The following is a 26,990-nucleotide window of genomic DNA, read 5'->3' on the forward strand; positions in this document are numbered from 1 at the left end:
AAATACTTTTTGACTAAGAATCTGAGTCAATGACAGACTGAAGTTGAAACACTTAGTATCTGTTAATTATTATTGCAGTATAATATAAGAAGTGTAGAATTATTAGTAAGATTTTTTCAAATTTAACAAAGTAAGTGGTAGTTGAGCACCTTCCCTATTTTGGCACAAAAAGATTGGTCAGATTATTATCTGTGATAAATTAAATTCACACAATAAATTAAAAATTTAATTTAAATTCACACTATAATCATAACAAGGAAACTGTGGATACTGATAAAACTTTTATTCATAAGAAATACAAAAACTACAATTTTTATCTATTAAAAATAATGATGACCTTCCATTTAAATTTATATGGGAAACTCTATGTCAACTTCTAACAAAACAAAAGAATCACTGCCCTGTATTATGACATGATTTTAGAAATATATGAAATTACAACAGGTTAACAAATATTAATATATTTACTTGTAGGTATATGATAACCCTGTAAATAAACGCTTAATACAAGTAAAAAACAAATCTTAATGTTCATCAGAATTCACTTTTTTTCTGAAGACAAAGGATATATTTTCCTTTAGGATTTAGAATAAAAGAAGAAGACTCAACCACAAAAGGATCTTCTATTTGTTTCCTTCTAGAAAATGTTTGCCTTCAAACTGAAGAAATACTATAACAGCTGAAGTGGGATTTACTAGCCCTGTATTCTATTATAATAGATCACATTTTTTTCTGTTGGTCTATATGTTTGACAAAATTGTAATTTCTAGGAGGCGGGGAGAAATTCAGTTTGAATGAAGTCATTGATACTACTTTAAGGATGGAGCAATATATTATCAAAAGTCTTCTCTTTTAATATCAAAAATCTTCCAAGTGCAGGAAATGTCCGTTACCATAAAATGGAACTACATTAAGGAATGGTTTGTGTCAATCCTCCTTCCCCCGCCATCTACCTAAATAAACAAAATTTTTGTTGTAAATTTCCTTTTTATATTTCAACACTTTTGTTATAGTATTTTTACATCTTGTATAAATCTATAATTATGATAATATGTATAAATTTTCTTATCCAGATATGTTTCAAATATTTAAAAAATAATAATAGATTAATTTATTAAAGCTATTCAATAAATTTTCTAAAAAATGATATTTTAATATAACAACGAATAATAGATTTAAATTTACTAATTAAAATTCAATAGTTAAAGAAAATCAATTAGCTTTTTGTATCAAGCAAAACTTTAATCGCAATCATCTTCATGTTTCTAATTCTTTGTTCATCTAAATTAGTTGAAACACCTCCTTTCCTAAAACTTGGACCACCATGATCAGTAGGGCTACCATGTTCGCTAAGGTCGGCTGGGCCATCTAAATCATCTCGGTCAAACATCATTGACTTTTTATACTTATCAAAAATGACACCTGCTAAAGACCTTTTATTTACTAAAAGGTAAACATGAAAAAGATTAGTGGTGCGATTATACCTTGCAATGGTATAGTAAAACATAACTAATAAGCGAGTTAAAAAAAAACTTACAGCAGCAATAATACACAATGCAACTTGCAAAATAATATTTTCAGGACACAAAAGATTTTTAGTGAGTTGTTGTAAACTATAGTTATTTGTTAATGCTGAAGAATAGGATTGAAATGCGGGATTCTGTATCAAATTGGGTATATAATGATGAAGAATTACACAAAAACAGAAAAAGATAACTAAAAAATAACTCTGATAATATAGTGAACTGTTTGATTTAATAAATCAAATGTAGGAGAAAGAAACCAAAAAAATTTTAATCTGATAAAAATAGTCGATGTAAACAGAGCGATAAGTACTGTCACAAAGTATTCACGAACCATTTGTTTATAGATTTAAAAATATGGGAGCAGATAAATATTTTTTTAATGCCTCATTCATAAAGATATCAAATTTCAAATGAATAAGAGTTAATAATACAGCAGCAGAACCTATAAAACATGCTATTAAACTTAGTACATTTGAAATTCTTCGGAAAAAGTTCTTTAACCCATATAATTGTAATAAATCATGGTACATGCAATAAATATAATTAATAATATGATTATCAGAAAACATACAGATGCATCCCAGAGACTCATATTGTACAGATGAAAGATTAATGAACGTATCTGTAACATAAAAAACACAAATCCATTACTGCAGAAATCTGAGACATTCAATCACAAGAACAAGCAATTACTTTCATTTGACAACTATAAATACTTAAATACTTAATTTAATTCAATTTTCAATGATAATATGCAGTTTTTTTTTAATCCCTTTTATGATTAAGTCACTAACATAAGTGGGAAAATGGTATTAAAATTCTACAGAATATGAAACATACAAACTGTAACTGGGGTTTGTAACGTTGAATCTTCTTGATCAAAGACTGAGAAATGCTGTAGCAAACAAGTTTTTTTTTATGTAGCAACTTCACCTGGTGGAAATTTTATATTATCAGCACCTACTCATAAAAGAAGTAAATAGAAAAGATTATAAGATATATATGTTAAAGAAAATTCTTAATTTTTATCACAGCAGGAATGGAAAAATAATCTTTTGATTTTATAAACATTTCTACTTAAAATTTTTCTACAGAATAGGAGACTGAGCCTTAAAAACATTATTTAAAATATGAAAAATTTTTATTTTATAATATGAAATCCTTTGTTTAGGACGAAAGAGTGCTCTCCCAAATTTTTTTATTAAGACTCATACAAGCAAAAATTTGATGAATAATAGATGAAAAATAGACAAACTTGTTGGCATATTTTTTTTTATAGAGAGGATAATTCCTATGATTTGGCATGTTACAAACAAGATTTACAAATTCTTTTATAAATCTTGATACCCTCCAGATTTTTATTTATGTGGTAGCATTAATAAAAATTAACATAACTGAAATTTCACCTAATTTAACCTAATTGACATAACTGAAATTATACTCATCTCAACTATTATTCTAGTTGAAGTCCTGAACCCTTGTTAATAATACCCTGATGCGTTTTTACTTGTTTTTGCAGGTAGAATGTACTTTGAATATAAAGTTCAAAATGTAGTTGGGTAATGAGATGGTTAGAGGTCTAGAGTATCAGGGTAAGCAAAAGTGCTTCAATTTTATCAGTGCTATCAAAGTTTTTATAGTGTTCAACAGAAGATCCACCATTTCATAAGAGAAAGTATGAAAAGTTAACTTTTAAATTAAAAAACCACTTTTGTGTACCATTCTTAATCAGCTGGTTTCTTTATGGTATGATTGACTTGTTTGGATTTTTTAGGTTACAGTTTAATACATAGTAAGTAGTTAAGTAGTATTACGACTTCATTGGCTTTTTACAAAGAAGGATAACAAAATATAAACTTACAGAGAATTGAACCAGAAACATGTGATCTATAAGACACTCATAAGCATACTAACTACCAGGCCTTTGCCTCCTTTACCCAACAATTCTTGTTAAATTTAAATCTCTTTATGAAATTTATCCATCATGCAAACTAAACGCCTCAACTAAACCAATGATTTTAAACCTTTATTTGTAATTTGTTGCAAAAGTCGGCAGCAACTTTAATAATTTTTCTTTTTTAAATGAGTGAAATATGATGTCAACATAATGCTTACAATTCCAAAAGACACAGTGAAGACATAACAGAAAGTTTCATTTAGTAGAATTATTACACTTAACAATGAGTATCTACCACTGCAGTTATATTTTTAATAAATATGACAGGCAGGATTTACATTGGCATACATTTGAACAGCTACTGAATTCCAGTAATAATGAACAAGGTTCTCAACAATGAGAGCAGAATTATTGCCAAAATTAAATCTCCAAACATTCGCCAAATCTCCATTCTGTATGAAAATGTTTATTGTAACAAATGTTAAAGTTACTTCAATTAGAAGCTTATATTTCATTCATCTAAGTCATGTAATATGACCAAAAATACTATCTGGCCCTCACAACACTGTGTCCACATGGTCTTAAAAACATAAATCATGAAAGCAAATGGGAGTTGTTAATAACATGTATAAAAACAATGAAAGCTAATCTACAAATAAATTGGTGTCACTAGCACTGTAAAGATTTACTTGAGAAAGATGAGAAATTAAAGAAATCTCCTCAGCAAGAAATATGATTAACAGTCCTTGACTGTAATGTAAAGAAAGTCCTACTTTCATGAGTGGTTGACTAGATTATGTGAGCAGTGCCTGTGTACTGTCATTCTTCCGTGGTTTCGGTTAGTTTGACAGAATCATGTTAGGTTGGATGTGAAGATGTCTGTTTGAGGCCTACATGAAAGCAAAATTTGATTTGTATTTTAATGATGCAAAATGAGGCAAATGTCTGCCGAGGCAGACCCTCCTGACCCTGTTGGTGGCATCCCAACCGAGGCCTGGTTGACGATTGTGAGATGAAATCAGTTAGAGGGTCTAAAGACAACTTCCAGTAAAGCCTCTCAGGGTCAGAATGGAGGGAGTGATGTCATAACCAGTAATGTCACAAGGTGGGTTGTCCTTCCCCCTAGGGGGTTGGGATGTGTACTGTCATTATATAGCAGGATGGAAGATGGTGAAAATATAAATTTTCAACACCTTAAAGAGGGGACTTTTCAGCTAAGGGAAGGCAAAATTGAAAAACCAGAAATTTTTTTGTATTTTTACTCCTCCTCATTTCATAGTATTTTTTTATGCTTGTCTTCTCAGTCTTTAATAACCTAACTGAGGATCTATGAGTGTACATTTGAATCAAAAGCTAATTTCCTACAATTGCTTTCTTTCTTTCTTTTTAATTGCAAACTACAAGATATGAATACTGGTGTTCCTCAGGGTATAATTCTTGGGTGATTATTTTTTATAATAATGATATACATGAACTACAAAATCATGAATTGGTAAAATAAATCAGTGTATTGCATTTTTATGATTTCATTAGATAAAAAAAGATCCCCCAGATTGGAAGTGGTTGTAGTGTTAATAACATCCTGTAAAAGAACAATTATATAATCATTATTAAATACCATTAGACTTTGTAGGACAGGATTAATGGATCAATGGAAATGTTTAAAGAGAATGGAGAAAAAGGTTATTGAATGTAGAGGAGACCAAGGCAAATCTGGAGCTGAAGAGCAAACAAGTAAAATACGAACAATAAAATAAAAGTAAAATAGTTATAGTAATTTTTTTTTAGTTTCCACTTATTTATTTATAAATGTACCATTCTTCATTAAACTAACTAGATCATTTAGGCTACAAAATTTCCTCTTTTTAAGAAGCAAATAATATTGAACTCATCCTTTTTTTACAAGACTGCTCAAAAAGGAGTGTAATGTATTTAGGGTGTATGTTTGTATGTATATTTATGTAAGCATGTTGTTCCACTGTAGCAGCTCAGTGGCTAAACCAATTTAGATGTATGACCCCACGTCCTTACAAATCCTTACGTTACTCTGGAAGTGTCATAGGCTCTCTCTCTCTCTCTCTCCCTCTCTATCTCTCTCTCTATATATATAATGGAAATTCGCCAGCTGAAGTCCAAAATTTAATGAATTAAATCAATGAACTGTGAGCCTCTACTGTGAGCTGAGTATGAACTGAATGAATAGAATCAATGTAATGAATAATATTACAAAAATAATACAATTAACTTTACATTAAATAAAATAAAATAATATTACTAAAATTCCTGTTTAACATAAATTTTTATTTTTTCAGTTTAATAGTGGGACTGCATATGAGGTTAGAGTGATGAGGTGATGCGAACACCTCAGGTGAGGCTAGACCATTCAACAATCATCACCATCAACAACTGATAATAAATGGGGTACTCCTGAGGTGCCTGATTTAGGAGGTGCAATAGGGTACTCTTATACTCTTATAAAATCTCTGCACATAAATATCCAATTTTTAAAATTCAAAAAAGGCATTTGCTTGTATAATAAAAAATCAAGATGGAACCAAACCAGCAATGTTTTTTTTTTTGGCAGTTGTGTTTTTTAATTTTTAATATTGTTCTCTTGTTACCCGTTATGAAATAAAAACATATGTTATGTAACATAACATGTTAAAATATATGTTATGTAAAAAGGAGGAAAAAATAAACTAAAATAAAACAAAATATTTATTAGATCCTTTAAATATTTATTAATAGATGTTAGTTGTTTATTATTAGATCATTGATAATTAGATCTATCACAAAAGAGTAGCATAAAAAATACCATTAAATGGGAGTAATTAAAACTGAGATTATTGCAAAACTAGTTAATTTAAATATTACATGACACAACTCAATACAGAGTAAAATGAAAACCAAATTGTAGGAAATGGAGAAAGTAAAATAAGAGTATTTAAATATTTTTAATAATATCTGAATTACATTAAAATACATACTTTTGAGATATTTGAATCAAAACCCTACAATTAACTTTTTATTTAAGTGAATATTTACTTTTACTCAAGTGAAAATAATCATAGTTAATAAATTTAACTGTATGAAGTATATGACCTGGTAAATAATACATGAAAAAATACATGGTAAAAAATACAAGAAAATAAAATATATTTAAAAGTTAATACAATAAACTTTGTTTTAGCTTACTGAAATTTATTTTTTGTTGATTAAATTTGAAAAGAAAACAATAATAACGGCATTACATTGAGAAAGGAAATATGGCAAATGAGGTGGGTACACATAGTATACAAAGTTTGCTGTACTATTATATTTAGACTTATTTTTAGACTTACCTCAATTTTTGTAATATATGTCCCCGTTGCAAAATTCTCAGCCATAAAAACAACTGCAGAAAATGTATTTGTGTTAACATAATACAGAACAAACTCGAAAAAAACTACTCTTGTTAATTCATCTAACCAACTTTCAGATCTCAGTTAGTTTATTTTCAAGATTGATTCTTCTTCAGTATTACTCAGCAATGCGATATAACCTCCACCGTCATAGTGTTTGCCAGATTTTCCTTAAAGTAATGAAAATTTTAATTAGAAATGTTATTTTTTAATTTATTTTACTGCTTGTAATAATTAGTATCCACCAAATACATTTGGTGGTCTATCGTTAATTCTTTAAAAAAAAATTAAAAAAAAAAAAGAAGAATTTACTATAAAGTGAGGTGTAAATTAAAAAATAAAATGCACATTATTTTAAATAATTTTTCACAAAATAGATAATCCTGTCTTTTTAGTGAAATAAAATGAAAGTTTATTTATTTGCTAATAAAAAATAGAATTGCACCGGGTATTTTTATATACATTTTCGTACTTAATTACATAAAACAACTACAAGAATTAGAAGATAATTAACACAAAGAAATATGCCATCAATATTAAACAACATCAGTTAATGTTGTAATATCATGTAGAATGATGTTTATCAAATTTAAAATGTTAATTTATCCTTGAATTATTCATTAACGTGCAGTTTTTGCTAAAATTATTAGCAATTTATTCTTAATAAAAAATAACATCCACCTCTATCGAATCAAAAACAGAATATTTTTTGTGTAATTCAATACAGCACTTCTGCTTACAAGAAAGGGCATTGTTTTTCTTTTGCTGAAACAATTTCACTTTGTTAATGAAGTTTTAAGCAATACTAATTAGATCCCAACCAACATGTAACTCAAATCATTTTCATTAATGTCTATAGAATTGTGAATTACTATATTTGCTCAGATATAAGTCGACCAATAATAACTTATTGACTGTTTGGAGCAATTTAACTCCAAATAAAATTTTCCTACCAATAAGAAATTAATTTTATTTTAAAATTTATTATGGCTCTAAATTAATTACCTCGAGTCTGATCACGATTCTGTTCATTATACTCATGAGAACAATACTGATAAATAACAAAAGTATTCAGACTTTACTATAGCTGAAAGATAGAAAGAACTTACAAAAGACAGAATCTACCAATGACTTAAAAAACCTTCCTTGTGAGTTTCTCTTGCAAACTGACAGTACCCACCACAAACTTTCACATTTACAAATTAGAATACTAGTACAAATACAAAATAATAATGGTAATAATAGGCAATAATAATGTCTTCAGGTAGATAATCCCTACGCCCAAAGCATACACTTACGTTCCATGTCCAGGGCGGCAATAGCTGTGCATAAGAACAACTCATGTAGAAAGCCCTAACAGGGCTTTCAGTATTTTCCTCGGAAATGTGATAATTTTGGATTGGACAATAAGTAACTATTTTGGATTGGATTTTTTCAGCCACCTCCAGATCATGTACAATGAAAATTATTTGGAAATGGACTTATTCTAAATTTAGAGCTGGTGATGTGGCGGCCAGAGTCAATGTTATTGCAGGTATAACGGAGACCCTTCCATCATACACATGCTCTCCCCACGATGGCAAGCTTGTAGCTAAGGTGCCCATGGTATGTCGGTGCATGGGAGTCCTGAAAGCTTTTGAGTAGGGGCCTGACATCAATGCAGGTATCTGGAAAGTTATTTATAAACCACAGGAGAGATGGGAAACCTTTCTGAGGCACTAGGGAAAACAATCTTTATATCAGGGTAAACTCAAGTACTATTTTGCTTATTGTAAAGAACTGTTTAGTTCATTTAAGATTTAATTAGAAAGTCTTAGTATTAAAAGCAGTAATTATCAGACAAGTAAAACACAGCAGCTGGTAAAGTTGGGCCTGTAAAGGAAGTGTCATTTTGATTATAATGAATTAAATATTATTATAAATTTTTTTAATAACTTTAATTTCTGTTTTTATATACAAATAAACGCTTTACCCTAAAAATCGCTAACAGATTATTTTTTATGAAAATAGTTTATACATACTTATGAATTTAGGTGATCAGATCAAGATCACACAATAACAACATACATTCCTATTTGCCGATTCACAGAGATGTTACTATATTTTAATTTAAAACCGGCTATAAATAATAATTTTTTATATATGAATTTTAACGTTTTTGACACGTGAAAATTTTTTAGGAAATATTTTTGAATTTCTCAGTGTGGAAATTTCTAAAAGAAGGGACAGCACACCAACATCACATTCATATAGATAATATTGCGCGATTCCTTTCCTCTATGTGTTATACAAACATCTTGTTTTGTGTAGGTTTTTCTGTTTCTGGTATGCCACTGGAAATATCGTTACATATAACGATCTGGAGGATCATCTTCTACAGAGGGCCTACCTTTTTTTGGGAATGACTTTAAATTCAACAATTTGCTTTCTGAATTAAAGAGCATTGTACTTGCCACCGCTTCTCTTATGAAAAACATGAGCGTTGAATATAGTATATTTAAAAGTCGGCAAAACTGCTTTTATATCGCCCTTTTTGTCTTTTTCTTTTGAACAGGTATGCGCTCAGCATTTAATCCGGCTGATCAACTCTGTCCATAAAAAATATGATCGTCGACAACATTTGGAACATTGCTTTCTTTCTTTCTGTACTATTTCTACGCAATCTATTTTCTTGCCGCTTCAACATAATTTTACCCTCTTTATCATACCTGCATTAATTTCATTTTTTGCAATATATCTTTTCGAATACCATGCCTGTGCTTTTTGACAGTATCCACTAATTAAATATTTTGCTCACCCAAAGCCAGAGCAAGTTCAGGAGCAATATATATATATATAAAATAACCACCAAATACAGTAACAGAAACCTAAAAAACTAATACTAAAAGTCGAATTGTCACAGGATGCTGCATCATCAGTCAATATAAAATTCCAAAAAATAAATAAATAAAAGCAAAAATTTAGAAAACATAAACCCTAATAAAGACAAAACTTGAACAACAACTTGAGTAACAGTACAAGGTGAAAAGATAAAGATGCTACGATTTGCTGATGATATAGTAATTCTAGCCGAGAGTAAAAAGGATTTAGAAGAAACAATGAACGGCACGGATGAAGTCCTACGCATGAAATACATGAAAATAAACCATAAGAAAACGAAAGTAATGAAATGTAGTAGAAATAACAAAGATGGACCACTGAATGTGAAAATAGGAGGAGAAAAGATTATCTAGGTAGAAGAATTTTGTTATTTGGGAAGTAGAATTACTGAAGATGGACGAAGCAGGAGCGATATAAAATGCTGAATAGCACAAGCGAAACTAACCTTCAATCAGAAATATAATTTGTTTTCATCAAAAATTAATTTAAACGTCAGGAAAAGATTTTTGAAAGTATATGTTTGGAGTGTCGCTTTATATGGAAGTGAAACTTGGACGATCGGAGTATCTGAGAAGAAAAGATTAGAAGCTTTTGAAATGCGGTGCTACAGGAGACGTTTTGCAGAGATATTAAAGAGCACCTCATTACACCTCCCGAAACAGCGCCCCAGGGACACTCTGTATGTTGCAGATTGATGATCGGTCTATTCTTCCACGAAGTGCTCGCGTACATCACCGCTCAAGCCTAAAACGCAGTCTTAACGGGAACTAAAAATCGGATACGCCGTTCGTACGTAAAATATAATCGAATAGGAACGTATTGGTATCCGGAGAAAAAACCCTTGTAACAAAAGAACAGATCTAAAATAAACAGCGAATGGAGAAATTTGAAAAATTACTTTTAAAGAAACGAAATAGGTTAGTCGGCCTCGTATTCGCAGGTCCAGATTTTAATGTTTACAATTTATAAAACAGAAATCCGAAGTCGCAAAATGTAGCGATTATATTAAAAAATCTCCACAATATACAAAAACGTGAAGTACAATCGAAAAAAATTCGTTATTTTAGGCCAAAACACGAAAACGGCGATGAGGGGTTTGCAGACAACATTACGGTAATAGAGACTGTACCAAAACTTATATCGTTTTCCCGAATGATTTATCATATTATAGCCGTAAGCTTATTGAAATCGATAAAAATATGAACCCGTTTCAGACGGCGCATTAGAAAAACAAATATATCTGGCGAATAACATTACGCAAAATCAAATTATTGATTTCCCTCTGTTAAAATTATTTTTATTAAAAATACATTTAATCGTATTATAATTTCTTCGGTACAAAATAAAACAAATTATTTGAATAAATACTTTATTCTGACCCCGTACGGGGAAGACACCCTCCATGTGGCAGTTTTATCATGCCGCACCCTCCGTACCTAGCCCGTACGGGCTTTACCGGAGGTCATCTTCAAAATCTCGGCAAAAGGCATCTCTCAGCCTTGTTCTCGCCTCGGTCAGGATTCCACCGATGCGAATACCGCACGTGATATTTCCATCGGTGTACTACTAGGAAACGAACTCTTTAAGACAAAATACATCTACGTCGAGTCTTTACCGAGACCGAGTGACATGAAGGACCGAAATTAAAAACGCGACCGGCTAACCGATAGGTTAGAAGTTGAGTTCAATACGCGACCGCAGCGACACACAAAACAAGAAATAAAAATAAATACAACGCTACAAAAAAATCGATCCTTAAAACGCAAGAACAAAACGAAAACACAGGAGAGACCAGGAGGAACCCTAAATTCCCTCGCAGATTCGTTCACTTGCCAGGTATCCGATGAGATTTTTAACGATGACCCCGTTCGGCCCGGTTTTTCCACTTCTCACGGAGATCTAATGTCGACGCGATAATTCCGAGCCGATAAATAATCTCCGTACGAAAGATCGTATTTTGCGCATTCGTAAATTATATGATATGAGTCACGTAGTCGCCCGCAATCTGGACACGCATCTGAATCCACCAGGCCAAATCGCTGGAGTCTGTCTTTGAAGACGCCATGACCAGAATGAAATTGCGTCCCGTACTCGGTAGGGTGGACCCAAGGAGCGCCCCGCAAACCGACATCGTCTGGGAAGAGATAATGCGTATAACGCTTACCCGTTGCCCCATCCGATCTGGCCGGCCGTAAATCACTGCCGTGCAGTTCTATCTCGCGGATTTTTTTCTGAAGTCGATTCACCCGACCTCTTAGCGACATAACGCTTCTGATTTTCTGAAGCGATTAAATCTATCGGTTTCACGCCTCAAATCACCAAGATTGCCTTCCGTGGAATAGTACGATAACCTCCAGTTACCGTTAATAATATGACGTCGAGTTCTTAATAATATATTCTGATATTTTTTAAATTTTAGCTTATCCTCCGAGCAGATGGCATAATCGCTTCGCACAAGATCTTATGCAGGATACTCGTATTCTTAAAATTAAGACCCCGATCAGGTGCGACCGCTCGTCAAACACTGATGGGACGGTGGACACATCGGATGCTTGGTGATGTCAAGCGCTGGAGCGGCAGACGCCACGGCTCCCTGGATTATTACTTGACGCAGTTCCTGACGGGCCACGGGGGTTTAGATCCTACCTGTTCAGGTTCTGCCTGGACCGTTCCGATAAACACCCTGTCTACCGCGAGGAGGAAACCGCGTACCGTGTGTTTTTTTTAAGCGCGTAAGATACGATCGTGAGAGAAAAGATCTATTAGATGTTTTACATAAAGGATATGTTCACAACGGAAGAAGCAGCGGGCACTTCGCACAAATGTTGGATGACAGCCTAGGTGGCTTGGTATTTTAGGTATGTAGTGCATCTGTGAAACTAGTAACAGCTGTGTACACCTTCTGCGGGTTGCGCTTGTGGTGTGACGTACTCTTATATTTGTTTTTATCTTCTAGTACGTATATAATGTTTAGTTTTAGGTTTACGTAACACGTATGTATCCTATTCTGAATGATAATATGACGTTTAGTTTTAGATATTACGTAAAAAAAAAACCTTACGTTGTTTGTTGCACACCGTTAGCTGTATTTGTAGATGTATCGTGTATAATTTGAATCGCTTTACGTTTGTATTGCGTTTTATACCGATTATTTAACGATCTCATGTAAGAATCTTTACGGTGTTAACTTAAGATCTGTATTTGTAGTACGACATGACGTACGACTGTGTGTGTGGACGATCTCCTCCTACCTGATGGAAAGCGTTATTAGATATGCCAGGGAGGGTGGATAGCCAGGATGGAAATTTAGTCGGTAGTGCGCAGGTATACGCTCTTCCTATGCCCTAAAGGGATGGAGGTTTAGTCGGTATACGCTCTTCCTAAAACCTAGCGGGACCTGTTAGCGACCCCGACACTGCTTCGACGTCTGTAAAATGGATTCCTCATATCTACAAAAAAAAATAAATAAATAAAATAGCACCGTATTTCAAAAACGTCTAATCTTTTCTTCTCGGGTACTTCGATCGTCCAAGTTTTACTTCCATATAAAGCCACCCTCCGACATATACTTTCAAAAATATTTTCCTGATGTTTAAATCGATTTCTGATGTAAGAAAATTATACTTTTGACTAAAAGCTCGTTTCGCCTGTGTTATTCGACATTTTATATCGCTCCTGCTTCGTCCGTATTTAGTAATTCTACTTCCCGAGTAACAAAATTCTTCTACCTCCGTACCGGTTTTATATTTAGCGGTCCATCTACGTTATTTCTACCGCATTTTATTACTTCCGTTTTGTTCTTTTTTATTTTCACGCGATAGCGCTTGCGTAGGACTTCATCCGCGCCATCCTCGTTATAATAAGATATAATTACACTTAAAGAAAATATTTTTTAAGTGTTTATCGTACAAAAAGTAATTAACGTCCATACGGACGGCAAACATAGAACGATTAAAAACTAAAGGGGAAAGAAACGGATGCGAATTTGAAATAGGATCGCGGAGGAGATCGGAGAAGATTAAATAAGAACAAAGTAAAGAATCGAAAAAATAAATGAAGAGAACGGGCGGGAATTCAAGCTTAATCGGAACAATTAAGAACAGAAAAGACGATTCGGCTAGGTCATATAATCAGAGAATAATCGGATAAAACAGAAAGACAGATAGAAGGTGTAAAGAGAGAGATAGCATGTGTTACAATAAATATCCTTCTAAGCTAGTAACATAAAACCGAACCGAGCTTGTTCAAACTGCAGTTATTCGACTGTCGTCTTTAACTATACTAATACCGCTATTTGTCGTGTATGTAATTATTTTCGTCTATTCTCGACAATTAAACCGTTCGTGCTCAGAGCGGTATAGTTTTGTTCTTTGCTGTTATGTTTTTTAAGGGGGGAGACTACTCAAAATATTTTATGTTTTAGAACCGGGAATAGGAAGCTTATACTCGGTCAGTTTATTTAGCTTACAGTGAACAGTACTTTTCAGATAATTACATTCATTGCAATCCCTAAAGTAGGGGTTGGGGTGAAAACCCAACCCCTAACGGTTCTCGGTAACAACAAATTTATCTCATTTGTTACTAAAGATAAAAACTTAGAAAAAACACCAAAATAAAAAGAAAATAAGCGTCTAATGTCTTGTGTATACGCAAAAAAATACATCTCGTAGAATTTTATAAACAAAAAATCATCCCCTTTTTAATTTCAACCCCCTCTCATAATTATATATACAAGAGGGTTATCGCACGCATACACATACATCTACACTAATATTTTCTGTACGTTGTAAAAAAAAATGCAATTATCTCATTTACAATTAAAGTTTGATTGTTTTTAGTTTTAACGAAACAGAGAAATTAGTTTTCGGAAAACAGAGATTAAAGATCGCATTATACTATAGCACCTGCCGATTATATCGCATGATTTTAGCAATGTTCTATGAACTTGAAAGCGGTGTAACCTATAAAACGAAATACGAACTAAATTGAATAAAAAACGAGGTATGAAACGGTATAATAATCATATTTCTATCGTTTTTCATTCGTGAGATACAAGCTATTGAATTTACAACATTTACGGAGAAAATACAAAAATCGCGTAAAAACAGGTTTATAAATTATTTTATTTTATTTTTTGTGATCGACGGAAAAAAAAATTACGGTTAAAAAGAGCGCATTCCGTAGAATAAAAATCACTAAAAAAAAAACTTTATAAATTTTTTTTACCGTGTCAAGGGTAGACTTCCCCCTTAAAATCTCTTATCCCATCAAGAAAAGGATCGTCGTAGCGGAAACTTATTTACGTTCTTGATCCTTTTGAGAAATTTGTCAAATATTCGCGGAAAATTTTCCTATCGCCAGCATCCCGGCGAAGAGTAAACACGATTCGGTTAAAAATATCGTAAAAAGGGAACGGGTTTAACTCGTAAAACGATATATGACCTTTCGTTAAGGCTCCAGAGGAACCGCGGCCGACATTCGGAGAAGAATTTCTGCCGGGTTGAAAAAATCTATACTCCAGTTATTACTATAAAAAAGCGGTCGTTAGGCTGTGTGATTTGTGTGAGGTGCATGTGCGTGCGTTTGTTAGAGTGACAGTGGTGGGAGTGTGTGTGTGTGGTGGAGACTCGCGCTAGTCGGTCGGTGCATTCTAGGCGTTCGACCGTGTTGTACGTGTATCTGTTTACGGCTAAATAAAGTAATTTTAGTGTCGCGTATGCGGTGTCGATTCATTCGTAAACATCGGTATAACATACAGAAGATCTTACCGTAAGATTTTTCACGATTTAAATTAGAAATCGTATCGCGTTAACCACCGTTCGACTACTTAAGAGAATAGACAAATCTAACTATTAGCAGAGGGTGTGGTCTCCGCTGTTCTCAAATTTGTCTAGTTGCGTTTTATCTGGGAGGATATTTGAAGAGTAAAAGTTTACGAATTAAATTTCCACAGTACGGATGAAGCGATGACGAACTTCGACAAGAAATAGACGGCGTTGACAAAAATATTTTGATTCTCAATACGAACATTCGAGCGCAAAAGCGCGTCGCTGTGCGGATCAGTTACAACATCTTTTGTAAAAATACGATGAATATATAAATTTTGACCGATATAAATACGAAATTTGCCGACCTCCGTAGCGTCGTAGCGGCATTTCGTGCGCGGTCCCGGGTTCAAATCCCGGTCAGGCACGGCATCTTTTCATACACTACTAATATCCTCCGGGCTAACGTCTGTAGCTGTTGATGACCGCTCTTTCATAACAAAATTTAAAAAAATACAAAATTTATTTTTTAATTTATATAATTTACATATCGCAACCGTTTATTTTATAGCGGTTCGGTTTAAGTTGCTCGCTCTGTATGCGTATGTAAGAAGGTACTACTACTAATGTTCTGTTGGAACTTCTGGACCGCATCTGAATGATATTTTTATCGATTATTTCAATGAAATTTAAGAAATCTGTTATTAGTAAATTTATCGAAATCGCTAAGTTTCAGAACGAACTATAAAGTTAAAAAGAGAACGTGTTTTTTGTCGGTTACCTGATTTAATATATGAGAAATAAAATACGCGTATACGGTAATGAAAATAAAATTTAGAAAAAATATCTACTTTTATTTTACTTTTTTCTCGATATCGGCTGTAAAATATAAAACGTTATTATACGTGATTTTCTTAAACAAGGATCGAGGGATTTTTTTTTGTTTTTAACAAAAATACATTTAATTAACTTTAAGTCTTAAATAATCGCTAGAATTAATTCTATCTTACCGTTATCTTTATCTTTCTTATAGAATTAAAGCTAAAGCGATTTTGCTTCAGCGCCTTTATTTACCGGTGATTTAGTTTAAACCTATCGTCCAGATCGTTATCTATTCTACTGTTTATATCGGATTTAATATGAACAAACCTATTTCAACCGGACAAAAAGTAAAAGAATTGAGATTTCACAACTATAATTTATCACTACATCAGTGATTACGCAAATAGATAAATGAATTCACCGATCTCTACGGTGAAGCGGTAGCGTCTCGGTCTTTCATATGATAGTCCCGGGGTTTGAATCCCGGTCAGGCATGGAATTTTTCACACGCTATAAAGTTTTTGTTTTTTATTCCCATCCTCAAGCTTCGAGTTCATACGATAAATAATTAATCAATCACCCAAAAAAAAATTACGTCCGGGAATATTTTTTTCTTTAATCCACTAATGGAATATATTTACTCGTATATCTTTTCGATTTAAATTTTTAATCTCGACGTAAATCATTAAGTATTGTAAGAACAAAAAATCACCTCCTACATTTTCCTTCTATTTTCTTATCTGTTACTTGTTACTAGCCCTTTAAATTATGTTTTACTGGTCGTTCGTAAATTTTTAAGGTAAAAAAAGGATTTTCTTTTTAAAGATAATTTATTTTTCTTTTTAGATTTATTTGTTCTTTTTTTATTAATTACGTATTTTTTATTAATATATTTTATCGTTTTTAAAAAATATATTGTACGATACTAAAAAAAATTAATTCTTGAATCGATTTTACCGATCTCAGTTACTTTCTTGAAATATTACATATTATATTATATAGTTACTTGAAATATTTACCAGTAGGTTCTCTTTAAAATAGGTTTAAAAGTGCTTAAAAAAAAAAAATTAAACCCGATCTTCTTTAAATATTTGTATATTTATTTTCCCATCTAGCGCTGTAGCTGTAGAAGGGAAAGTATTGTAAACGATTCAAATTGATATATGCGGTTTTCACCGGATCTTGACGTTTTCACTCCTAACGATCCCAAAAAATCGGATGGAAATTTTCTGGATATTTGTGGGTGTTCGCTATCGCCCTCCAAATCATATCTCCAGAGCTACTGGACCGATTTTGACCAAACTTAGTCAGATTACTTCTACATAAGAATATAATATTTAATGGCACTGGTGCCATTAAAACGGTACAACAGTTTGGTTTGTTTATCCGTAAGTGCCACATCTATCCTTTCCCTATGTAATGTTTAACGATGAAAAATTAATAATATATTCATTATTATATCAAAAAATCTGATGTGGACACCACACGACTTACTTGTACGCCTATTAAATTACATATACACATTTTATTAAAATGAAAAGAACATAACATTTTATTTCACTAATAATTTCTGATTTTTTTTAATTATTATTATTATTATTATTTACGGTATAAATGTTTTACGATGTGAGGTTAATAATTATTAATAAATCGACATATTTAAATTTAAAAAAAAGATGAAGTCTGATTCGAACCGATATGCCTTCTTATAAGATCCAAATATTTCATTAATTAACATTTTATTTGGCTATAACTCTGGAACAGCTGAAACAAAGTACCGCTTATAATATATCGTTGAAAAGGTCTCGATCAGGACTTATTAGTGTCCTGAAAATAAAAGTCTATAATCCAAATCGTTTTGGGTTTTTTGGGCGCTTTTGGTTCACTCGATTACAATCAAAAGAGGAAGTACATAATTAGATGTTGCAATAGTCCTAAATTCAAACTTTCAACATCCAACGGCTAATCGTTTTTTAATTATGCGAGATATATACGTAAGTAGATACGACGTCACGCCAAAACTAGTCAAAATGGATTCAGGGATGCTCAAAATGGATATTTCCGTTGGAATCTGAAAACCGAAATTTTTCGCGATCGCAATACTTCCTTTACTTCGTACAAGGAAGTAAAAACAATAACGGTAAATAATAGTTATTCTGACACAAATCAAAATATTCCATATTTTTCAAAGAAGTTTTATTAATTCATCGAAAGCAATTAGAATTTCCTACTGTTTACGTAAAATCGAGATAGAAATTATATAATACATCTCTAGTTTTGGTTAGCGTAAAATATTATATTTATCTGATAACACGAATCAATATAATAACAATGATAATATTATATATATTCATATATAAAACAGAAAACGTATTTTCTTTTTTAAATAACAGAAAATGATACTTTTTAATCTAAAAACCGAACGAGTCTGTTTTTTCCTTGTTTTTTTTTTTTTTTAAAGAGGCTACTGAATTTAAATTAAAGCGGCGTCTTTTATCAATCTAATCAGACCGTAAACAACAAGCGCGCGCAATCACATCTTAGGATGCAAAAATAATCAGTTCAGCATCGATTTAAACAAATTAATTTCTTTGTATAAAACAGTTTGTTTTCATTCTCTACACAAAAATACCCGACAATAACGATAATTATTTACGACATATATTTAATAAAGAATGTAATATAATACGAGGGGGCCTGAAACGCACAAATATGGTAAACTAGCTTACATTTTACGTTTTTCAATAAAATCTTACATTTATTTTTTTAAGCAGTCGTCGCTTAGAGTTATACATCTCTCATAACGAAGAATAAATTCAGCGGTCGAGTAAGTTCCACGTTGAATACGTATATTTCGTCGATTAAGAATCGATCTTGGCTGCGTTTCATCGATCGATGACCTCGCCAGATCCTTCAGTACATCGTTCGTTGTAAAATGAATACCCCTGATATCAATCTTTAATTAGGAAAGAAGTGAAAATGCCACGGCTCCAAACTCTGAGTAGGAGGGTATGGAATAATTTCAAATTTCATCTTACAAGGGTTCGGCCGTTTTGCGGTTGAGCTGCAGAATTATCGGCTTCGTGGGTTGTCGAATACGACATTCAGGATTTTTAAAATTTTTTTAACGACTCGACGAATCGATTCATACGCATCCTTTTGGCGCTTCTTATCGCTCGTACAAATCGTTCGACGATGCAGGTTCATCCTTAGCATTCGCTTATCCGGGTTCTGATGCGCGAAATTTGATCGCCCGTTTACTTTAGTACTTTGATCGACTTTTTCGTTCAGTAGCGTCCATTTTTGCTGTTACTAAAGAATCACTGCACGTTGTTTTAGACGGCAGGCGTACTCGATGCCGTAACAATGGCGAGTGACAGTCGGCGAGATGGCGTGCCTCAACGAGTTTTGAAATGAAGCTAAAAGATAGCAGGGTTTGCCGCTTTGTGCGACATTTCTTGACGGGAAACGTATCACCCCGAAACAAACGGGTACCAGAACAGAAATTTGTAGCGTAACGAAAAGGTCTATATCGTCCTCCCTTAATAACTTCCAAACTATTAGTCTTAGAGACGTAAACGGGGTGTAATTTTATAACTTACACGGTCAACTCGCCGATAAAACTTTGAAGTTGCGTCGCTTGGAAACGGATGGGCGGGAAGAGTACACAGCGCAGATGCGCCAAAACTGACCCTCTTGCTCATTTCCATTCGGTATAGCGCACGACTTAGACGTGATAGCGCGGCGATTCGTGTGTTTTCGTTTAGATTTTGTCAACATAGATCGATTTAAGTAATGATAAATGTATTTTGGAGAATATCTGCGAGTAAAAGATTAAAGTAAACGTGTAAAAGAGTATAAAAATTCAATCGGTCGGCCCCAGTCCGCTCAAAAGCCAGCCGGAAATATAAATTACGCGTGTCGCTGGAAAGAGGAGGTTATGGGACACGCGCAGATTGTGATACCACAATGTCAGATTCCGAGCGAGCGAGACTTTTTCGGGATTGTCGCAAAGCCGGTACGGCGCACTCAGAGAACGACGCCGACGGCGCGGGCACCTCTACCGCTGCTTATTATGCCTTATCACTGTTACTTCTCATATCACAGGCCGACGTTCAAAAAAATTGTCGTCGAATGTTAGTCGAAATAAATATCACGTACCACTCAGTGTCTGTTTTAAGTTAAAATTAGATTTAGTAGGCAGTCAACGTCTCGTTTTTATTTCAATCTTAAACACTAAAAGCGACTCGTTGACATACATACCGACCAGTTTACTGTAGAGTTGGTCCAACGAAGGAACTAAAATTTTCCATCGGAGAATTCAGTTTTGTTCAAAAAAAAAAATACGACGGTGGTTCTCCCATCCGAGGAACTTCATCAAAAGTCTGTAACGTTTTAGGTTAAACCAACGGCCGTGAACCCCGACACAGCCCCATCCGATTTTTTTCCCGTTACGTTCCAGGCGTATTACATTTTAGCTGCCCTATAATATAATATAATATACATACTTTCGAGCATTAAAACGACCGAGAAATTTGTATTAAAATTAGACAGATTCATTTGTTTTTTTTCTGCAGGTTCTTATCTCAAGAACCGACTGTAATATTCTATACACCTTTAATCCGACATTTTTCCACGAAAAATAAATAAAACTCGCAAAAGTTATATTCCTTTAATCTCTAATACTTTAGAAAGTAATAATCCATTTAAATTATATTTTATGAAGTCGTCTGAAACGGTCTCTTTTCATAATATTAAACGTATAATATTTGAATACGGTTTCAAATAAATAAAATACGGCAGAATTAATTACAGTAATAATCGTTTAAGTTTCAAATTAAGCAAAAACATATTTTACTACGTTTTTAATCGGTTATAGATTCATATATTAAGAAATATAGAAATTTTTTTGATCTCAGACAAGATAAAAAGACTTACTGCTTTTTTTAAAAAAAGTATTTGTTCATCGAAGGCTTAAATACATAAAAAATAAGCTCTTCCGTGAACGGAAAAATAGTTTACCGTACTTTTTATATACCTGTGTTACGGTTAGAAGTAATAGATGTAAGCGAACTGTTACGTCGAATACGATAGAAATTTAAAAAAATATTTAAGCTACTGGAGAATTTGTTCGAATAGATACAAAATTCTTCGCTGCAATTTATTGAAGCGCGCATTGAAAACGTTGAACGTCGCCGTTTCGAATAGTTATTTCACCGAAGGAATTTTTTTATAAATATTTAGTCCAGAAAGTTTCTTTCAAAATGTCAAGCTATATTTAACATTTATTTATTTTTCAACATCAAACGACCCGAACAATTTTCTTTAAATTTTATTTAAATATAAAACGACAAGTATTAGGTTATACGTAATTACGGTATAACTATTAAATATTAAAGAACGATATCAAAAAAATAAACTCGTCCCTACTTGACTGTTGAGCCGGCCTAGTGGAGCAGGAGAACAACGATTAAAAAAAAGAAGATTTTAAAGTTGTGTCGCGTATACTAAATTACTTTAAACTAAATTAAGTCGTCCAAAGAACAGTTAAACTTAACAAACTGCGATAATATTTTTCTCTTATAACAAATTTTTCCCTTAAAGTTTTTAATAAAAATGTAAATTAAGTAAACTATTATTATTAGGGTTGTGTTGTGTAAAATGCTTTGTGTATGTTTTATTTTAAAATAACTGTGATTTTCAACAAAAAACTACTCGAGTTTCTTTTTTAATAGTAGCAGAAATAAGGTGTTCGTAGTCGGTAGGTTGATTCAAATCATAATTAGTTACGGCTTATATTCCTCCTGTATTTTAGTCGAAGAAAGCTAAACACGACTAAATTGGTTTTTAGTTATCAATATTTTCAATAATATTTTAAATTAAAATTCTTTAGGAACTCTAAATAGATTACGAAGACAGAAAAATTTATTTCATCGGACTTCTTAAATGTTATCGCAAAGATTTCATTAAATATTTCTAGAATAATTGTAAAACTAATTTTGCATTATAAAGACCCGTTAATATCAGAATCGAAACCTAAGCCGATTTAATAAAATAACAAATAGAAAAAATCCAAATAACAGAACTGAATTTTACTTAATGTTAAATGGATTTACATAATTAATAAAAAATTGTAGTTATCCGTACATTTTGACTCGCACTGATAATTAAAAATCAATACGCTGTAAAGAAACAAACACAACCGTTCTTTACACTTAACGTAAAAATCACTCGAATATTAACGCAAAGATTTACCGGAAAATTAAAAAAATAAGTAATAATAAAAATAATAATTTATAACGTATGATGATAGTAATTTTTTCACTAGAGGTTCGAACCTCAACCGGATGAATATCGGGGTGAATTCAGGAAAAACAGATCTTGCGCAAAGAATCTTTAATCTCAAAAACGTTATGGAATATTATAAAATGGTAAATGGCAAAATAGATAATACGTTATAACTTTTATCGATTTTCGAAAAGCATAAAATCTTCAAATCCAACGTCAGTTTTTTTCAAAATTAACAGAATCGGGTTAAATAAAAAAAATTCCTTTCAGCAAGTCGGAAGGGGGAGGTATATTTCACCGGTGCTAAGAAGAGATAAGAAATATTTCTTAATTAAAATCAAGAAAAAATTCAAATATATATATGTACCTTTTACTTCACGGTTATTATCTTCTTTTCTGTTTAGCCTCTGGAACCGCCGTAAGGTATTACTTCAGAAGATAAATGAGGATGATATTTATGGGTGTAAATAAAAAATCATTTTTTGAGGGGTTATTATTATAATATATAATTATATAATATAATATAATATATAATATATAATTATTATGAAAAACTATTGAAAAACCCCGAAGAAAAGTTCAACTTTTTGAAACCAGTAACTCGACTAAAAAACTCAAATCCCCCAAATAAAGAATATATAATCGTATTTCTAAAAAATTAATACGGCACTTGGTGAGAATAACAATGCGATTTTTTAAATTATGATGATTACATAATTAATATATGATCTATTACAGAAATCATCTGAAAACATTTGGGACAGAAAAAATCTCACAAGAACGGGCAGTCTGCCTTAATTCACCTCTACACAAAAGAGGAGACAAAATGGAAGTTAATAGTTTCAGAGGAATTTCTCTTCTTTCAGTAATCTATAAAATCTTGCAAAAGTTGTAGAGAATACAAGGGCACATCGATGAAATATTTGGAGAATACATCAGGGTGGTTAGAAAGGGAAGATTTTGGGTGGAACAAGTAGTCTGTGTAAAATTAATAATCCGAGATATAATTGTGAAATAGAAGAATTATGTAATTACATTTTAAAAGGTATGCGATTTTGCCGGTAGAAATGGACATAAACGATAAACTTTTTTTAACTGAACAAACCGGTGGCAACAGAGTATTTTTTTTTTTTTTTTAACAGATTCTTAATTTTTTAGGAAGGGTTTTTTACATCGTTAGGTAAACGAGAAACATTTTTTATATTTTCTAACAGCGTATACTTTCAAAAATATGACTATAAATATTCACGTATAAATTCATAATATTTGATAAGTTATAACTTAAACTAACAGAGATGCAGAGAGAATTTCAGAGCACGGTGAAAGTCTAAAGTTTTTGTCCTCTTTTGACTTCTATCCTTCCAAAAACTTTTTCTATAGGGAACAGAATATATTTGGCAATTTAATAGGACTATTACAATGATCTGTCGTACATTTAAAAATGTTAGTTTTTGTTTATTTTCAAGGGGTTGGAGCATTTTTAATCGTGCTTGCCGATGTAAAAAAAGAGGAAAATAATTCACGACCAGAAATAACAATAAAAGAAAACATTTTTAACCTTTTCAGATCATGTAGCCACTAAACTGGCTATGTACGGCGTCAGTTTTATAATACTTGTGTATTATAATTGCTATGAGGGTTACGAATTTATTTATTATTTACAAAAATAGCTTATCTTACTAGCAACATATCGATGTATAGAAAGACATAATAAATTATAATATACGGCATAAAAAAAAGGTACTTGTGGTCATAAATACGTCACTTTTTACTTGAGGTCTATAAATATCTTTTCAAACAAATGATATCGGTAAACATGTAACACATAACGATTTGTAAGGAATAACACTATACAGTAAAAATTGTTTTATGTCGATCTAAATAGCCTTTTGAGTGGTGGGAATTTTTATAAAACGTAGTTTTCTGAATCTCTTTCATTATACTAACATATGTTACTAATCTGTGATTTATGACACGGGTGTTTCATCATATTTTGCCCAATTTTCAACCGATTTGCTTGAAAGTATTATTTTTAAAATCAGCAAACTATGTTTCATAAACACAAAGCAAAAAAAAAAATTCGCTAATAAAAAAACACGGTAGAAATGCGCAAAAAAATTCTGCAATTAAATTATCGTAATTTTTGTACTGTTTCAATTTTTTTGTTGTTACAGGCATAAAAAACATCCAATCATAACGGATTTTTTTTGTCAAAAGCTGTTAAATCTCTTTAATATACTGTAATTTTTTGACATTTTTTTCACAAGAGGGTAGCATAAGACTATGAAGGGAGGCAATCAGATACCAACATATTTTCGCGGAGCGCTAATTAACCGCGGATCATTGTGATGGGAAAAGGTTAAAGAAATCGCACCAATAAAGAGTTTGAGGTCGATATTGATCACAGGCACAGATATCAGATTACACTTCTTGTTTGGATTCATTCAGGACCGGTGTTATTTGTGAAAAACACATGTAACATGTGATTTTTATAACAAGTCTCGCTTGTGAACTTTGCACGCGTTTCTCTACACCGGTTTTTCTGAACCGATGGAATTCCTTAGAACCAACCAAATCATCCAAACTGACATCGGTTCTGGGCCTGAAATGTTCATAAACGTCACCCGCTTATTATAAACTAGAATAATATATAAATCTAATTTTTTTTAAATTAGTTTGTAGCCTTGCTGGTCTCTGTGGCGAGTGATAGTATCTCGGCCTTTCATCTGGTCGTCCTGCGTTCAAATCCTGGTCAGGCATGGTATTTTTCACGCGCTACAAAATTGTTACTTTATCTCATTCTCTGATACAATACCTAACAGTAATCGTAGTACTACTTTGAAGCCAAAAGTGATTTTTTTAATTTCGTTTAGTCTACAAGGTAGAAACCTCCCTGCCTGGTTGTAACAAACAAAAATGAGAAAAATGTAATGTTAAATTATAAACCTTAGATAAATTTTGTTATACTTTTTTTAGATTATGAACACTTGAAAGAATGCTATCGAATTTTTCCCTTAATCAATTTTCTTAATATAAGATTTTTAAAGGTCAGAATGATTCTCTAATAAGGATATTATTATGATGTCTTTTTAAAACGTTAACCGATTAAAAGATTTTTGATAAAAAGTTACAAACATTAATTCTTTTCTTTAGCATGGAAATTAATTGGTTTTTTGTTTTTTTTTTTAAATCACAACTGCAATTTTAAAAAGACTTTTGACAAAATTTATGTATATCATTTTTCCCTTTGGGAAGTAAATAAATTTACATGTTGAATCGGAAAGATAATTAAAAACCTTTTAGTAGAAGTTACAAATTAATTTTTCTCTTTTGTATGAATATTATTAACATGTTTTTTTTAAATCGCTTCTGAAATCAAGTAACTTTTGACAAAAAGTTACAAATAAAATTTTTCTATTTAGCGTGAATATTTAAATGTTATTTTAAAGCAGAACTTTGATTAAAAGACTTACAATTGTCGACTAAATTTTTTATAGTTACATCGCCATATACACACTTACATTCACTGGATTTTTTGTTTATAATTCCATCGTTTACCGAATTATTCATGCATCTCTTACAAGTAATACAACTCATGGTATTTCCCTCGATGTTTCCTTTATTGACAGTAACCTGCAGAATTAAAAATAACCGATAATTAAAAGGTAATGTGAAATTATTTCAATTACAATAAGTTGTTATATCTTGTAAAAAGCCACTAAATGTGTATAAAAAACTGACTATTTTATACATACATTCATAATAACCTTTTTATGATAAAGAAATTTACTTATCTTATAGTATGCGATCGGCTAGAACTTGATATGTATACTATCGCATACATGTTTTAGAAAAAACCAACCGAACTAAAATACCACCATACATGAGGTCTGTAAATAAAGTAATGAGACTAGTTGTAAAGTTACTAATAAACATATGGTTATAGGAATAGCTGATTTATATTAGGTATTAATATTTTTAGTCTATTGTCACCATGTGAGATGCAAACAAACTTTTCGTTAAATGTTTTTGTTGTGCATTACAAAAATGAGTGATACTAATTATAAGCAACATTGTTCAATCAAGTTTTGTGTTAAACGCTCTGTCACGAGCCTACGTTTTTAGGCAGTTTAAAGCATTTTCAGATGGCCGGGAGTCAGTTGCGAACAATTCCTGCTCTGGAAGATTGTTATCAAGAAGTGACGACAATACTGAGCGATTCAAAGCGATGTTGAGCTTGATAAGGTACGACCAGTGATTAACTGTCAGATGATTGCAGAACAATTAAATTTGAACTGTAACACAGTCCATCAAATTTTGACAACCGAATCAAACATGAAAAAAGTTTGTGCAAAATTGACCCCAAAAAACCTCACTGTTGAACAGAAAAACAACAGGGTAGAAGTGTGCT

At 32.1% G+C, this 26,990-nt stretch overlaps 1 long non-coding RNA gene across 1 annotated transcript in view; it reads right to left on the reverse strand.

The window, feature by feature from the left end:
• Nucleotides 1-271: 271 nt before the first annotated feature.
• Nucleotides 272-26,990, reverse strand: part of LOC142327788 (uncharacterized) — a 68,099-nt gene continuing 41,380 nt past the window's right edge. The window contains exons 4-7 of the long non-coding RNA XR_012757092.1: nucleotides 26,053-26,212; nucleotides 6,765-6,994; nucleotides 2,098-2,148; nucleotides 272-953 (exon numbers count right to left, since the gene is read on the reverse strand). This is a non-coding gene — a long non-coding RNA (uncharacterized LOC142327788). The remainder of the gene's footprint in view (nucleotides 954-2,097; nucleotides 2,149-6,764; nucleotides 6,995-26,052; nucleotides 26,213-26,990) is intronic.

This window comes from Lycorma delicatula, chromosome 7 (assembly GCF_047948215.1).
Source record: "Lycorma delicatula isolate Av1 chromosome 7, ASM4794821v1, whole genome shotgun sequence".
In the NCBI taxonomy this organism is placed as follows: Eukaryota; Metazoa; Arthropoda; class Insecta; order Hemiptera; family Fulgoridae; genus Lycorma; species Lycorma delicatula.